Below are 17,214 nucleotides of genomic sequence, written 5' to 3'. Positions count from 1 at the left end.
CTTATCCAGCTTATTTACAGCCAACTTCAATTAATGCTCTACATAATACTGTGGATCTGTTTCACCACAGCTCACCACATGCATGATTCAGTAACCTTACTGGTTCAAGTCTGTATAATGCTTCTATTGCAAACCACTTAAAACAATCAATTATATCTGAGAGGTAATCAATATTTTGAACAACAGAACGAGTGATTACGCTGGTGCCACCTGGATCAGCTTGAATTTTACTGGTGAGATTCTTGAATTAACAATTCACCCCATACACAAGAATGGTTATGAAATAAGAGACCTAACTCGTGTATGTCTTTCAAATGTGACATGTGCACATGAAATATTGTAGACTTGTGTAGACATATAGCAAACTGAGAGGATGACATCTTCCTTCACCTTCCTTCAGAATTATGTTTTTGTGTGTCTGCAGGAATGTGGGCACATCTCTAATTTGGCATTTGAAGTTTACACTGTCTTAGGCATCAGAGCTGTACCCTCAACCCATGAACGCCTAAAGGTGACTCATTACAGTGGTAAACACCACTTGTGGTTCACCGGACCTGGTCAGCTACCCGGTTATAACAATGTTCTCATTTCAAGTGCAACCAATGTCAAGATGTTTTTTTTCTTTTATTTTATGAAATGTAGGTCTAACTCCCACCAAAGGAATATGAGGTCCCTTTGCATGTAAACTTATAATAATCATAATATGCACATCTTCCTAATATGTTCACAAGTGATTTCAACTGTTTATTATTTGGGACAGAAGACTATGATGTTAATATCTATGCCTGCAACACTCTATTTGGCTTCGTCCCTCTGTGTTTCATATGTCCAGAAGTAATCCCAGTGGCAAAGAGCTCTCCCATGAGCTCATGAGTGTGCAACTGAGATCACTAAAATAAAGATTTCCACTGGATTCACCTCTTGACTTAACCCATATATATCTTCCCATTTCCTGAGCTTTCTTTGACTATACTTGTGTCTATGCCTGGTTTTCTGTCCACGTCTATGATTATGCATTCATTCATACGTTTGATAGCAACCATCCTCTTATAACATGTTGTTTTCTCTTGAATGACAGAGCCTGTAATAGTTAGAAACAAACCCTGTTATGTTTGTGGTATCCAAACCAATGATGCCATAAAGAGGACTCAAGCTAATTTGGATAAAATTCGAATCCGGTCCAGCAGTTTAGCTAAGACATTTAAAAGATCAATGCTGTTGACAAGCTTTTTTTGGGGGACGTAGGCAATATTGTCCTTGTACTTACCTGTGTAGTGACCCACCCACCATCAGGTAACCCCTTCCCCGCCTTCAGAGTAATTCTACATTTTATTCCTCTCTTAAATCCTGTTTTAAATGGGGACTGCATTAAAAGTAAACATCTGGTCTCCTACTTAGGGGGATTCAAGGGATTGCACTTTATTGGGCTGTAGTGTCTTGGTGATGTTTGGGGTGATCAATATATGAATTCCTTTCAAGAACTCCAGACGGAATGTCAGATGCCATCCCCCCAATGTTACTGTTATCTAAAACTCACACATGCCCTGCATGCTCATAGTGATGAGCTTCAGGATTTCCCTGCATACAGTCCCCTGGAAAACAAAATCCTCATGGGCCACGAGAGCAAGGGCTGAATATCCTAGATTTATAGACACCAGTGATACACTCACCAGAAACACTATTATTACTGAAGAAAACGCGCGAGGGCTAGGTAGGGTCTTGGGATGAAGCGGACTGGTGTGGGGCCTGCATGGCTCCTTGCAACTTAGCTAGCTCAGCCAGTCTCTGCTTTACCAAATTTTAATACCTCCATCAGTCATACATGACCCCTCTCTGACTGCGCAGGGCAAAGCTCCCCGGCATGTCGTAGGTGCGGGAACCAAGCAGGGATTTTTTTAATGTTGTTTGGCAATGCCCTGTGATAGAAAGGTTTTTGTTTTCTGTTCTTGCTGTGTTATCTGCTGTTGTGGGTATGACTATAGATGTTGATTCGAAAATTGCTTTACTTGGGATCCTTGATGAATTGGTGGGGAGGGGGGCACAGGGGAGACAGGCCTATGGCCGGCCTGGGCACTTTACTGGTTACACGTGACATTGCTCGCAGTTGGGCCTTCTCAGTAGGCCCTTCGCTCGAGGTGGAAACAAAGGGAATGGATGGGTGTGGAAAATTGGAGGAGATGATTTATCTAGCCAGGGGATGCCCTCACAAATATGTTATCGATCTAATTCATAGCACCTATTGTTTACGTGGGGTAGTTATTTTGCGGGGCTCATTCCATCTCCTTGTGACATTAACTCAGCTCTTTGTGTCCATCCTCCTACTGTACGAGGCAAAAAGTTTAAAGTTTACCGGCAAAATGACAATAAAGTGCTTCTATAAAAAAATGTATAAAGCTCATCTATTTGCACTTTGAGCATTAAATACACTTACCAACACACAAAATACCATAATGACTTAAAAAGATGTACATAGTGTTACTGACAAATACACCTAAATAGTAGGGAACAAGAATGGGTATCTCTTCTTGACATATCTTCTGAGATAACTCAGCAAAAAACATCCACCCTGATTGTGGCATAAGTGAAAAAGACTAGCACGCCTACGTCAATGACACCCATCCAATGTTAAATGTAATTCCTTGTGACATGCTCGAATGGCGGACAACCTTATTTTCAGATATAAAACTGTTGATCATGTTTCTTTTTCTGCAATTCTCATTTATATTACTTTAATTACAAGTTACAATCATGTTTATTCCAAAAGCTGAAGATTCAGGGCCTGATTTAGTTCTTGGCGGACAGGTTACTCCATCACATTGATGATGGATATCGCTTCCGCTGAAATATAAATCTCATAGGATATAATGGGATTTATATTTTGGCAGACAGGATATCCGTCACCGCTGTGACAGAGTAAGCCATCCGCCAAGATCTAAATTAAGCCCTTTATTTGGCCATGTTCTGGTCAGGTGGTACAAATGAATAAAGTTGCAGCCTAATATTATTTCAATGATTTTGTTAATGGTTCTAACAGGGTTGACAGAAGAGTCTTCAGCCTAAGATGGAACATTAGCCCTATGCTGTTGTATTTTACGTAAAAGCTACATGATTTGAATTGGGTGAAAAGACAAATTGATAATTACTAGGAATATATCAATAGGATGCCAACCATCACTGGTGTCAAGCAGGACTGCATTTTGCCCCCCAAACCTTAAACTATATGTGTGACCTATCTATTTTCCTAGTGTCTATGATTAAATGGCATCCCCCTAACCGGGGCAGCAAACACAATAAACTCATATCAATGGATGAAACCCCTATTGTGCTTCAGTGGATCTAGGATTTTATTCTCCCGTATTGTAAAAAATAAATGGCTTAGTATGAATATACCTAAAACTACAATTATGACATTTGGTAGACCTGCGAGGATTACTTTGCCACATAAAGGTTGAAGCCTAGAGACAATTCAAACGTATGAATATTTAGCAACTACCATGTACTCTAATCTATCTTGGTCTAAACAACTGGCTTCATTAAATAATAAAACTCAAAATACAACATAATCTTACTCCATGGTTTTGGAGGTTTATATTGGCATCATTGCCCCTGTTCTTCATTATTGCTCTAGCTTATTCAAAAGGTAAACTTAATGCTGAATTTGGAATATCTTGAAGTATCTGATCCTAGGAGTATTTTAGGGTTAGACAGAGTACTCCACGTGAAATTGTATGACTTGAATAGGGTTTAAGACATAGTTAAAATGTTTGATTAGGTGACTTTTCTTTTTTCAATTTATAGACAGCTGGGTTCATACGCTCTCGCTAAAAATGTAGCCATCTTTATTTATAATGAGTTTACTCCTTAACTAAAAGTGACATTTGACATGGCCATGTCAGAATATTTTCTTGAAGGAGGTTAAAGTTAAAATGAAGAAAATATCAAAGTTCAGTATGTCAATAGAAATCTACTTTCCGCCCTTAGGATTATACTAGGGCTCACAGACACCTACAGATTCCTCCCTGACCCCACAGAGATATTTAATGGTACCAACCTCCATAAAAATGTGACTCCAGTATTTACATTTTAGCTTTCATTATTCTGAGTTAAGGCTGACTAAGCCTGAAGTATAGACGCATTAAAAACTATAGTTCAACTGATTTATGTATTTGCTCCATAGAGAAAATATTTAAAACCCATGTTCACCTTTGACTCAATACAAACAATACGGTCTGCATCTTTTTTTGTTATCTCTCCAAGGTCGTACTAGCCAGGTTTGCACTTGTGCCCTGACATTTGTCAGATGGATGTTCAGAACCTCGGGGTCCTGGAACAAGGACAGTAATTGACCTGGCTTGCAACATCCCATTTGATTTTGGTTACTTCCCAACTCACTCATTTTCTTAGCATCATTTGTTGATTAAATTTGTTGCTGTTTTGTATTATTGACCGTGGTTTCATAATCTTGCGTTCTATTACATGTTTTTTAATGTTACTTATTAAAATATTGTGCTATGTATAATGATAATTTGTTTATTTAATATGCTATAAACGAAGAAATAATCTAAGTAAAACCGGCCACCTTCAGTTGTTGATTGCTGCATTTAAGTGTTAAGCTGGTGCTAATGCATGACAATCTTCTGAGGCAGTATTAATGTCTACATTTCATGGACTGGGAAAGGGAGGTTATCAAAATCTTTACATATTTAAATGTAGAAACAACTATTCCTTCGTTTTCACAACAAAATATTGTTTCATTATTTGTGAGAAACACCACTGTTAGATTTGCAGTTACTTCAAGAGGGCACACAGAGTACATACAAACACTACCGCATTTTTCTTTTTAAGGTCTTATGTCTTAAATCTCACAGTCCCTTATAGCATGTCACTAACATTACACATATGTGACATATGCCGCCAGGGCCTCACTGGGGAACCAAAACAAGCCCTGACAAAAATGTTGAAACCATCCCTGCTTCATTGCTCTGTCTCTGTCTCTGTCTCTGTCTCTCTCTCTCTCTCTCTCTCTCTCTCTCTCTCTCTCTCTTTCTCTCTTTCTCTCTCTCTCACACAGACACACACCCCCTTGCATCCTGTGCCTTCACCCATGCTGTGCATGGCTGGTTTGGCTAGAATCTTGTGCTTCCAACTGAATTACTATTGTGTGTGTTTGATAAAACACAAAGCTAACACCATATGATACCTTTTTAGTCTGTGTGTGTTCTGCACTGCTGTTTCATGTGCTGTACATGTTCTTTATGTACAAGTGAAGCCTGCATACTTTGCTGGTCTTGCACGCTGCTCCTCTTCCCCCCTCATCACATGAAGCTCCCCATTGAATGTATTCATTCACAGCATGTGCAGCCACAGTGCAAGTATCCCAACAGAAAGGATTGTTACAGCACAGGTGCCAGCAGTGTGTCTTGTGTGGTTATTTTTTCTCTGGTGAAAAAGGGTGTGTAAAGGCTCCAGGTCCAGTAGCGGCTGCTACCGGATTTGGGTGGTGATCTGGGGGGAGGTGGAGACAGGGGACGAAGAAAAAAAAAACACTTACCTGAAATGGCCAGCCACCACCTCTCCTCCATTCTCCGTGCTCTTCCTTCTTCATGCAGTCCTGACCAGCTGCAGGAAGCACCCAGCTCTCAAGTTCCCCAGAGCTAATCTCAATGCTGCATGTGCCGTGGATCGGTGCTCAGATGGGGAATGGGAAGCTTTGCTTGATCGCAGCCTGGTGGAGAAGATGCAAAGTACACATGACTGTTTGGCCGGCCCGAGAAGGCGAGTAAAGCAGTCATGCCCACTTAACGAGTGCTCCTCTGCTGCTGTGTCCAGTCCCCCCCCCACCCCGCGGCAGACATTGACTGCAAAAAAAACCTAAAATGATAATAACAATAGTTCTTATCATTTAAGTGTTCCTTTTATTCAGTAGGGTGACGCTCCTCCGCCATAGCAAGGAGCCGCCACTGTCCAGCTCGTTAGGGAAACGCCCAGTAGAATATAAGGCCAGTTCAGCCTGTATGCTACAGTTCTCCAGGGCTCTTTGTTATAGGAAAGAGAAGCTTGAAAGGAGCAATAAAAGAAAAGCCAAAGACTGTTTCTAAAATATACCGCTGATAGGCAGAATGAAAGAGGCACAACTTTTTTACATTTCTCCTTCTGATTCCAAGAGTAAAACAGTGTGTGTCACCATAAACATATACATGGAAGATTGTTTTCTGCTAAATGCAGCAAAAGAGATGCACCAACATAAAACAAGTCTACTTGTGCACACTTATTGTAACACTTATTGTAACACACACTATTTTGCTCTTGGAATCATGAGGGAAGCTATGATAAAATAGTGTTCATGACCATCGATGCAAAACAAAATCACTACTTGTTGGTGAGTCACTTTTTCAATAGGCTCTGGTGACTATATACAATTTCCTTTCATAAGTATTTGGAGTCCTTTCTTATTAAGCTGGTTTAAATTTTAAAAATTGTGAAATAATAAGACTATAAAATGTGCCACATAATGCCACATAATTTGCCCTTTCTTGCTACATTTAGTCCATTCTGCTACAAAATTCAGACTTCTCTACCACAATAAATCCAGTGGCACTACCTTTAGTTAGCTCACTGCATTGTCCACATGCAAATAGTCAGCAAGGAGAGAGTGGCTGTGACTCACGTAATAGGGCGAAAACATATTTTACTCACACATGAGACTAAGGGCCTGGTTATGAGTTTGGCAGTCCAACTGCTGTACTGTGGCAGCAGCGGTCCCTAGAAGACCGCTGTGATGGCAGTTTCTCATCCGCCGTATTACGATGTTCCCAATGGGCTGGCAGCGGTGTTTCTGAAGGCGGTGTCCATTTTTTCATATGTATTGATGCAGGTGTGTATTTTATGACTGCAGTGTACACATATGCATGACACGTGAAAAAAACCTACTACCAGTACTTTCACATTGCTGGTGTCTGGACCATATGTGCCCAGTCCAGCCCATGGGTAAATACTGCAAAATGGACTTACCTGGATTTCGGCAACAATAGGGTAATTTCCGTCTGGATCAAGATGCTGCTGTGAAGCCGAGCCCTGGAGGAAGCTATCCACACCGGTGACTGAAGAGAGGTAAGGGAAACGGGTGAGTCTGCACCCTAAATCCTGCAGATTCGAAGCAGGCGGTCTCACCGCGTTGGTTAGCTGGGCGGAAAGCCAACTCATTGTACGGACAGCGGTGAACTTCTCTGTACTACCCTATGACAGCTGCTTTTCCTCGACTGCAGTTGCAGCAGTTGGCGAATAGCTGGTGCTCTGGCGGTCTTTCGTTCAGCAAACCACCAAACTCGTAATACAGCGGGCGGACAGCCTAGTTGGTGGAGGTGAACCCGATTTTGGGACCACCAAACTTGTAATCAGGCCACAAATGTGTACGTGTTTTGCCCTCTATCACTCATTATCTACTTCATAACACTTTGGCCATGACAGATGTCTCTTATGAAGACTAACCAAGAGAGCCTCCAGACAGCGCAGGTGTAAGACTACTGGGTGAGAGGCAAGAAAGGTTCAAATCATGCAAATACTAGGAAAGGAAAGTAGAACAGTACCCGGGATTAAAAATCATTTCTCTTGCTTATTGTGAGATTTTAATTTTCACTCTTCCATACAAATATCACATGTTGTGCCCCTCTCCTTACGCCACAAAAAAAACCTTCCTGCTCACAGAGATCATCTGTGGCATTTGCACAGCACAAATCGCATATGGGATCACTCTCGCAACAGGCATTTGCAAAGCCAATAAGTCTTGCCAATGCGAGAGCTCTTACCTATGGTAATGTGTTTTTGTCATGTTGTACACTAGTGTGGCTGCTGTTCAGCATGGCTAAATGTTAGTTGTGTGGTGTTGGGTGGGGTACATTGGAGTGGAATGGAATGGGGTAGATTTGAGTAGTGTGGAGTGGGGTAGACTGAGGTAGTGTGGAGTGGGGTAGGTTGGTTTAGAGTAGCATGGAGTGAGGTAGATTTGTTTATAGTACAGAGGCATAGATTGGGATATCGTGGAATGGAGGTAGATTGGTTTAGAGGGCAGTGGGGTAGAGTGGGGTATATTGTAGTGGGGTGTATAGGAGTAGAATGAGGTAAAGTGGAGCGGGGTAGACTAGAGCAGATTGAGTTAAAAAGAGTGTGGTAGATTGGAGTGGAGTAGATTGGGGTGAGGTAGAGTGGAGTGGGATAGATTTGGGTGGATTGGGGTAGATTTGGGTGGACTGATGTAGATAGGAGCACAGTAGATCGGGGTACATTGTGGTAGAGTGAAATGAGGCATATTGGGATAGATTGGGGAAAATTCAAGTGGGGTGGATTGGCATACATTGAAGTGGATGGGGTAGAGTGGGGCAGATTGGAGTAGACTGGTGTTCTTGGACCAGTGTAGATTGGGTGGATTAGAGTCAGGTAGATTAGAATAGAGTGAGGTAGGTTGGAATGGAGTGGGGTAGTTTGAAGAGGGATACATTAGAGTGGAGTAGGGTAGGTTGGAGTGGAGAGGAGTGGGGTGGGGTGGGGTGAATTGGCTACAGGGGAGTGCAGTAGATTGAAGTGAAGTAGATTGTAGTGGAGTAGACTGGGCTAGACGGGAGTGGGGTAGATTAGGGTGGTGAGGGTTAGATTGGAGTGCGGTAGCTTTGAGTGGGAAAGATTGGGGGAAGTGGAGAGGGGTAGATTGGATTAGAGTGGAGCATGGTAGATGGGTTGTAGGGGGTAGATTAGGTGGATTGGAGTAGGGTAGAGTGGAGTGGGGGAGGTTGTTGTAGAGTGCAGTAGGGTAGATTGAAGTGGAATAAAGTGGGGTAAATTGGAGTGGAGTAGAGGTGGTAGATTGAAGTGCAGTAGAGTGGCAGTAGATTAGGGTGGAGTGGGGTACGTTGGAGTGGAGCAGGTTGGATGGAATAGAGTATGGTAGATTGGAATGGTAGATTGGAGTGGAGTAGAGTAGATTGTAGTGAAGTGGGGTATATTGGAGTGGAGTAGGGAAGTTTGGGTTGGGGTATATAGGAGTGGTTTGGGGATAATTGGAGTGGTGTAGAAAGGAGTGGAGGGAGGAGAGGTGTAGAGTGGTGTGGCAAGCTGTGTCATATCGTGTCTTACAGTGGGGTCTCATGGAGTGGAGTGGAGTGGAGTGGAGTGGCATGGCGTGGAGTGGAGTGGCATGCCATAGAGTGGAGCAGAGTGAAGTGGTGTAGAGTGCTACAGAGTGGAGTAGTGTAAAGTGGAGTGGTGTAGTGTGAAGTGTGCATGGTGTGATAGTGCACTGCCATTACAGACAACACATTTCCAATTGAACAGATATAGAGTTTAACCGCGCACAAATGATAATGTTTGGAAATGTCGTCACCAAGTGTATTGATTTGTTTTGATCATATTAAAATATTTGTTTGCACCACACTTCAGAATTACAAAAGAAATGGCTTCATTTCCACTGTTCTCATTCTGACGTATTGTGAAATATCAGCACAGTTTATTTTTGTTGTGTGTTAGAAAAGAAACAATCCTTCAGCCTGTCCTCTATCATAGGTACTCAGGAGGATGGATTGGCACATATATTCTCTCACTTTGCAGACAGTGAAAGTAAAGTAAACACCAAGTCCCCTCGGAATACAAACTTTGACATTTGACCTTTAACCTTGAATGCACACCAAATGAGACAAGATAAGAATAAAGATTTAAAGGCTTGTTTACCGATAGCAAGTACTCATTGGAGAGACGAAGTCAAGCTGGAGAGCCTAAAACCACAAGCAAATGACAGAGTCGGCTTGGAAAGATGCACTCCGTAGTGTCTCTACAAAAAGAAAAAATAGGTCCCAAAAGTGCAAGCTGTGTAAGGACACAAGTACTTGGGCCATGCTCTATAGGAGGGTCACATGCAAGAAGAGGGAATAGCCGGCCGCAGAACTGACCAGCAGAGAGTGGCTTTGAAGTCCACCAATGGTAAGTAATGTGCGGACTCCAAGCCCACTAAAAGTAAACAACATGTCTCAAAGAGACAGTGCATGCGCCGTCAACTAAACACCTAAAAGAACATCTTTTGGCCCTGCCACACGGATCACACCTGGTATTCCTGCCACAGGAATTACACGACTCCGCTATCAAACTTCTTTCTGACATCCCTGTCAGGCAAATCATGTCTTGCACCTCTGGCACACAAATTACATTTTGGTTCCTTGCCATTCTGATCTCAGTGTCCATGCTGCACGTCAATTCTTTATTCCCTGTCATTCGTTTCTATTATTTTATGTATTTAATTAAAGAACATCCATTTATAAAGGTGTACCCAACACGATTTATCTTTTCAGTATTTTAAAATGAAAATGAATTATATTTGATCAATGAATTGCATTAATGGACTCCAACTTCGCATTTTAAATTATTTACAAATTAAGCATGAAACAGTTCATCAGAAGGACAAAACTTGTTTCGGCCAAAAGTGATATGAATGGATTTTTTTTCCTGTAATGAAATACATGAAGTGATGAACAGAGTGTCTAGCATGCCTGTTGTTATAAGTCGATATATTGCCACCTGGAATAGTGAAGCAGTTGAAGAGTTCAACCTTGAATTTCAGCTGTGTGCTATCTTATTCTGTTTATGTTTTAAATATCTTTTCTGATGTCCCCATCATGAAGATCACACCTAGATTCATCTAAACATATCCCATTTAGAGTTAACCTACACAGATAGTTTCTGAGGTCAATTTCCCACAATCACATTTAGTTTCCATTTGCCACAGAATAAATCTGGGGCCATATTATGAATCTGCCACACTTTTCCTGTTTGCGCCATAATACACCTTTCAAAAGGTGTGCCAGGCACTGTATCACAAAGAAAGCGGTGGCAACCTGCCTGCACTTTCAAGAGGGGAGATAGATCTCCTTGTAGGGGGTTGCAGTGAGTGACTGTACCCACCTGCAGGGGGATGTCTTTGGGGGGGGGGGGGGTTGGAGTCGATGGGACCTCCTTTCTCCCCTGCAGAGGGTTGCCTTTAGGTGGTGCACTGAAAGTGTGCCACCTTTTTGTAGTGAAAAGTGTGATCAAAGAACCTTTGATAACATCCCTTAGGCACTCAAGTAGGTGTAATCCTCCACAAAAATGTTCACTGAAAATTCAATATTTTCAACAGAGTTTATTACTCATATTTCAAGTTTATAATGTTTTCCTTTCAAATGATTCAAACGATAAATCCACTGCCATAATGCATACTAATATTCATGTTCCATATTAATATTCATGCTCTATGCTCCAATGCATTTCGGGCTACTAGCCCTTCATCGGGGAGCCTATACAAAAAAAAGACGAACATATCCATCAAGCTGTTTGGTAAATGTAAGAAATGTGAAAGATGAAAAATAACTGAAAATAGTGATAGTTCCTGCTCCTAAGTATACACCAAGTGACGAACAAGGGTCTCGTGTGAAACGTGCTGTTTAACCAGAGATTTGTCGATCAATGAAAAAAACGGGTAATGAAGTAAACACGGTGTGTAGCCAGAGATAACAATCAATAATGTGAGGGAGTTTTAGCCGAGCTATGTTCACCAATGCTTTAATAGCGAACCCAGTCACCCCATTTGATAAGCGTGCTGCGCCAGGAAAGGTAAAGCGGCATTTAAAACTTACTTGTGGCAGGAGTTCTCAGCGTTTCGGAAAAGCGCTGACCGCAGACCGGCATGTTATTCCGGAAATGCGGTGGGGATGTAAATAGCTAGCTTGAATGGTTAGTACGTGAACACGTGATCGCGAGTGAAAGAAATAAAAAGGGGACTGAAAAGAAAACCTTGTGTTGGTGCGAGAAACAATAAAGTAAAAGTACATAGCGAGACACATTACAGGTAATGTAACAATTTGCAAAAGCAAGTCAAATGGTAAACATTCAAATTAATAATATTAATAAAACATCCTTATTAACAAAAAATCCTTATTGACAAAACCACACTGTGGAGAGTGGATCAGAACCGATGCACCCTCATGGTGCACTTATGCTGTTATACAGATATTTACAAGTAGCATGAGAATTCAATCCGTTCGTTCAAGCCGAAGGGCTTGGTCGAATTCAATTTATAAATCCAGAAATTTTCTCTCTGTAGTAGTACCCTATTGTTGTCTCTTCCTTCCAGCTTCTGAACAATTTCCAATGCCATGAATTTCAATTGGGCTATGGTATGATTGGAATCCAAAAAATGTAACGCTATAGATGATTTGAGATTTTTTGTTCGAATGTTAGATTTATGTTCATTGACACGGGTTTTCAACTTGCGTTCTGTTTTGCCCACGTAAACCTTCCCACATGGGCATTTGAGTAGGTAAATTAAGTTCATTGAATCACATGTGGCCGTGACTTTTAGATTGATGTTATGACCTTTCATTGGGTGTGTTAATTTATTGCCTGTGATTACGTTGTGGCAGTTGTTGCAGTTATTGCATGCTCTGGTGCCTTTGTAGATCATGGGTTGTTCTGTAGGATCTTTGAGAATTTCTCCCAGGTTTTTGCCCCTTGTATGTGCAAATATAGGTTTAGCTTCAAACATGTTATTGAAGTCTGTTTCTAATTGTAACATTGGCCAATGTTTTAAAATGACTTTTTTGTACATTGAGCTGACGTTGGAATATTTAGAAACAACGACCATCCGGTCTTCTTCTTTTTTCTTGTTTGGAAATTGTAGAAGTTCTTGTCTGGGCAAATCTTTTACTTCATTTTTAGATTTTGCAAGTAAATCATCTGGGTATTCTCTTGCTTTAAAACGGTTGATCATTTCATCCATTCTGTTTTCCAAAACTATAGGATCCGAGATAATTCTTTTACCTCTCAACAGTTGAGATTTGGGTAGGTGGTTTTTCAAAGATGGTTGGTGAAAACTCGAATAGTGTAACATATTGTTACGGTCAGTTGGTTTTCTGAAGATATCTGTGGTGATTTGGTGATCTTTTATGGTGATGCGGACATCCAAGAAGGTTATTGTGTTTAAGTCAATGGTCCAGGTAAATTGAATGCGTTGATTAGCTACATTTAGGTTGGTTAATGCCAGTTCCAAGTTGTCACGTGAACCTTTCCATAAGATGAATAAATCATCTATGTAGCGTACATACATCTTTAGGTGATTCTTCCACAATGGGTTCTGCCAGATGCATTAACCAACCTAAATGTAGCTAATCAACGCATTCAACCTTCTTGGATGTCCGCATCACCATAAAATGAAGTAAAAGATTTGCCCAGACAAGAACTTCTACAATTTCCAAACAAGAAAAAAGAAGAAGACCGGATGGTCGTTGTTTCTAAATATTCCAACGTCAGCTCAATGTACAAAAAAGTCATTTTAAAACATTGGCCAATGTTACAATTAGAAACAGACTTCAATAACATGTTTGAAGCTAAACCTATATTTGCACATACAAGGGGCAAAAACCTGGGAGAAATTCTCAAAGATCCTACAGAACAACCCATGATCTACAAAGGCACCAGAGCATGCAATAACTGCAACAACTGCCACAACGTAATCACAGGCAATAAATTAACACACCCAATGAAAGGTCATAACATCAATCTAAAAGTCACGGCCACATGTGATTCAATGAACTTAATTTACCTACTCAAATGCCCATGTGGGAAGGTTTACGTGGGCAAAACAGAACGCAAGTTGAAAACCCGTGTCAATGAACATAAATCTAACATTCGAACAAAAAATCTCAAATCATCTATAGCGTTACATTTTTTGGATTCCAATCATACCATAGCCCAATTGAAATTCATGGCATTGGAAATTGTTCAGAAGCTGGAAGGAAGAGACAACAATAGGGTACTACTACAGAGAGAAAATTTCTGGATTTATAAATTGAATTCGACCAAGCCCTTCGGCTTGAACGAACGGATTGAATTCTCATGCTACTTGTAAATATCTGTATAACAGCATAAGTGCACCATGAGGGTGCATCGGTTCTGATCCACTCTCCACAGTGTGGTTTTGTCAATAAGGATTTTTTGTTAATAAGGATGTTTTATTAATATTATTAATTTGAATGTTTACCATTTGACTTGCTTTTGCAAATTGTTACATTACCTGTAATGTGTCTCGCTATGTACTTTTACTTTATTGTTTCTCGCACCAACACAAGGTTTTCTTTTCAGTCCCCTTTTTATTTCTTTCACTCGCGATCACGTGTTCACGTACTAACCATTCAAGCTAGCTATTTACATCCCCACCGCATTTCCGGAATAACATGCCGGTCTGCGGTCAGCGCTTTTCCGAAACGCTGAGAACTCCTGCCACAAGTAAGTTTTAAATGCCGCTTTACCTTTCCTGGCGCAGCACGCTTATCAAATGGGGTGACTGGGTTCGCTATTAAAGCATTGGTGAACATAGCTCGGCTAAAACTCCCTCACATTATTGATTGTTATCTCTGGCTACACACCGTGTTTACTTCATTACCCGTTTTTTTCATTGATCGACAAATCTCTGGTTAAACAGCACGTTTCACACGAGACCCTTGTTCGTCACTTGGTGTATACTTAGGAGCAGGAACTATCACTATTTTCAGTTATTTTTCATCTTTCACATTTCTTACATTTACCAAACAGCTTGATGGATATGTTCGTCTTTTTTTTGTATAGGCTCCCCGATGAAGGGCTAGTAGCCCGAAATGCATTGGAGCATAGAGCATGAATATTAATATGGAACATGAATATTAGTATGCATTATGGCAGTGGATTTATCGTTTGAATCATTTGAAAGGAAAACATTATAAACTTGAAATATGAGTAATAAACTCTGTTGAAAATATTGAATTTTCAGTGAACATTTTTGTGGAGGATTACACCTACTTGAGTGCCTAAGGGATGTTATCAAAGGTTCTTTGATCACACTTTTCACGATTGTCTAACATCGCCCTGGGTGTTGGGCGACACCTTAGAGCACCTACTATCATAAACTAACCGTTTGGAAAACTACAAACATCAGCAGTGCACGGGTTACCCCATACAAAAATCTGTGACCACCTTTTTGTAGCACACTTTCAGTGAACCTCCTAACGGCATATTTGCCTCTGCACCCGCATCCACAAGACAGCACACGTGCAGACTGCAGAGGCAAAATGATTTCCTCATTTGAATGGGCCACACCCTCATGCAAATGAGGGACCACCCTCTAATGATAGCTCTGTCGTAACATGTGCGCCAAAGCTATAATTATTACAGTAGGGGGTGCACAAGCATCTACGGCCCCCTTTGTAATACTATTGTGCCCTGGGGGAGCACTCACCTGTTACGCCTCATGGCACAATGTGTAATATGGCCCCTGCAGTACATTCTACAAAGATCATATCTGACGTCGCTATTACTCAAAAGTGCTTCTTGAAACAAAGATCACTTCGACACTCTACATCAAACAAATTACATCTAGTTGCCACTCCACAAATATCAAATCTGGGGCACATTTCACTCACATATCTTGAGACCATGTCACACTGGTTCCACTTACTCCACTCCAAAAAGATGTCTGGTGACCACAGTAAACAGATTATGACAAGTGTCCTTTCCATGCAGATCCCAGCTGATGTTCCCTTCTGCACAGCAGGCACAGGTATGCAGAGTTGTCAGTAATCACTTCTATTATGCGCCTCTGCAACTTAAACGAATGTAAGCCAGCATTCATTGTTTTTCCCAGTGGAAAAGGGGAATGGATTAGAGAGAGAGAGAGAGCGGGAGAGAGACTACTCGACTTCACCGAGCAGTTCAAATAAGCAGAGTTCTTTTCGTTAATGTGGGAGTATCTAAACAGTGAAAGCAAATGGGAATTTCTTACTGTTAACAGATATAATTATCATGGATAAGGATGTGCTGTAGTACTCAAACAAATATAACCATGTCTCTCCCTTTTGGTGTCTGTGCACACCAGCTTCTGTTCAGCAGGGCACCGTAAATCTAGGGCTGACTGAGTCATGGCTTGCCTTCAAATGCTCACCTCAAATCTCATCCACTTCTGGTGTGGGGCTTTATTAGTTGTCCATCCCACCTTTTGCCCTGTGTATTGCCACTCAGGATAGCATCCCCACTGTTGTGGCAAGAGTAAGGCCGACCAGGACTGTGGCTGCCAACGTACGCTGTCTAATTGCGACCTACCCCAAACAACTTTCAGACATATAAATCCATTGCAACTTGAGTCTGATAGACTGAACAAATGGGGGTGATGGAATCTGCCAAATATGCCCAATGCATGGATGATGGAGAACAGGAGTTGAAATGCAGTGAGTAGAGGGCGTGGTCTGGCCACGCAGGAAGATGGCCGCCTGCTAGAGGAGCTCCGCTGAATGACGGACCCCCGACGAGCTCCTTAGGCTTACCTGCTCGAGTGGGGATTCCCTTTTGTGCCTGGAGGTCTCCAGAAACCATGGAGGTTGCAGCGATGGTCTCTCCTGGCGGCTGGTGGCACCTACTCCTGTCTCACGACATGACGGTGCGATAGCTGGTTCTTCAGGCGCATGACTCGACACTCGCACGCTTTTGAAGCCGGGCCTCTCCATAGCGTAGGCGGCGCCCTTGCTAATACAGGGCCGCGCCTCTCTGGTCTCTAGGCCGCGCCTCTTTGGACTCTGAGCCGCGCCTCCTTCGACGGTAGGAGTGCGCTTTATATCGGCTGAAAAAATAAATTTTGCCTGCCATAGTGCTGCATTTGTGGTGTACGCTGCCCTCTCCAAGTTCATTTAGGAAAGGGTTTTCCTCAGCATTCCTGGTAATATTCTTCGAGGAAATTTCTTCAAGCACATTATTGCTGCCTTAACAGTGCTTAATGATTAACATGTAGGACTATAAGCACTGCTCCGTTTTTCCCCCCTTTTATGTGACATTAGGGGAAGAGTCAATGGACACTATTGTATTATTCATTTCTCTTCCACTTACAACACTTCAACCTATTCTACTTGTATGACTTTTCTGCCAGTGATGTCTACAAGTGTTGGAAGGAAACTTAACAGACTGGCCCACTTGCTTTTTCACGAAAACATGCTACTTAATTAAATGTGCACATGTGCCCAGTGGATCTATCAATACTGGTGGAACTAATATTGCCTGAATGATCAATCCTAATATTTATTATTTCATGTGGAAGCAAACTGTGACTATCATTTGAAAGGGCAGAAATAATGGTACTGGCAGATTTACGTGCAGGAGTACTGGTCCATTTCTCCCTCTCAC

The 17,214-nt window shown here is 41.7% G+C and overlaps 1 protein-coding gene across 2 annotated transcripts in view; it reads right to left on the bottom strand.

Moving 5' to 3' along the window:
* Positions 1-17,214, bottom strand: part of LOC147684820 (cytochrome P450 3A21-like) — a 265,486-nt gene that overhangs the window by 161,600 nt on the left and 86,672 nt on the right. The window lies entirely within an intron of this gene.

This window comes from Lissotriton vulgaris, chromosome 10 (genome assembly GCF_964263255.1).
Source record: "Lissotriton vulgaris chromosome 10, aLisVul1.2, whole genome shotgun sequence".
Lineage (NCBI taxonomy): Eukaryota > Metazoa > Chordata > Amphibia > Caudata > Salamandridae > Lissotriton > Lissotriton vulgaris.
The sequence above is the reverse complement of the archived record's forward strand: the minus strand, read 5'-3'. Positions and strand labels throughout refer to the sequence as shown.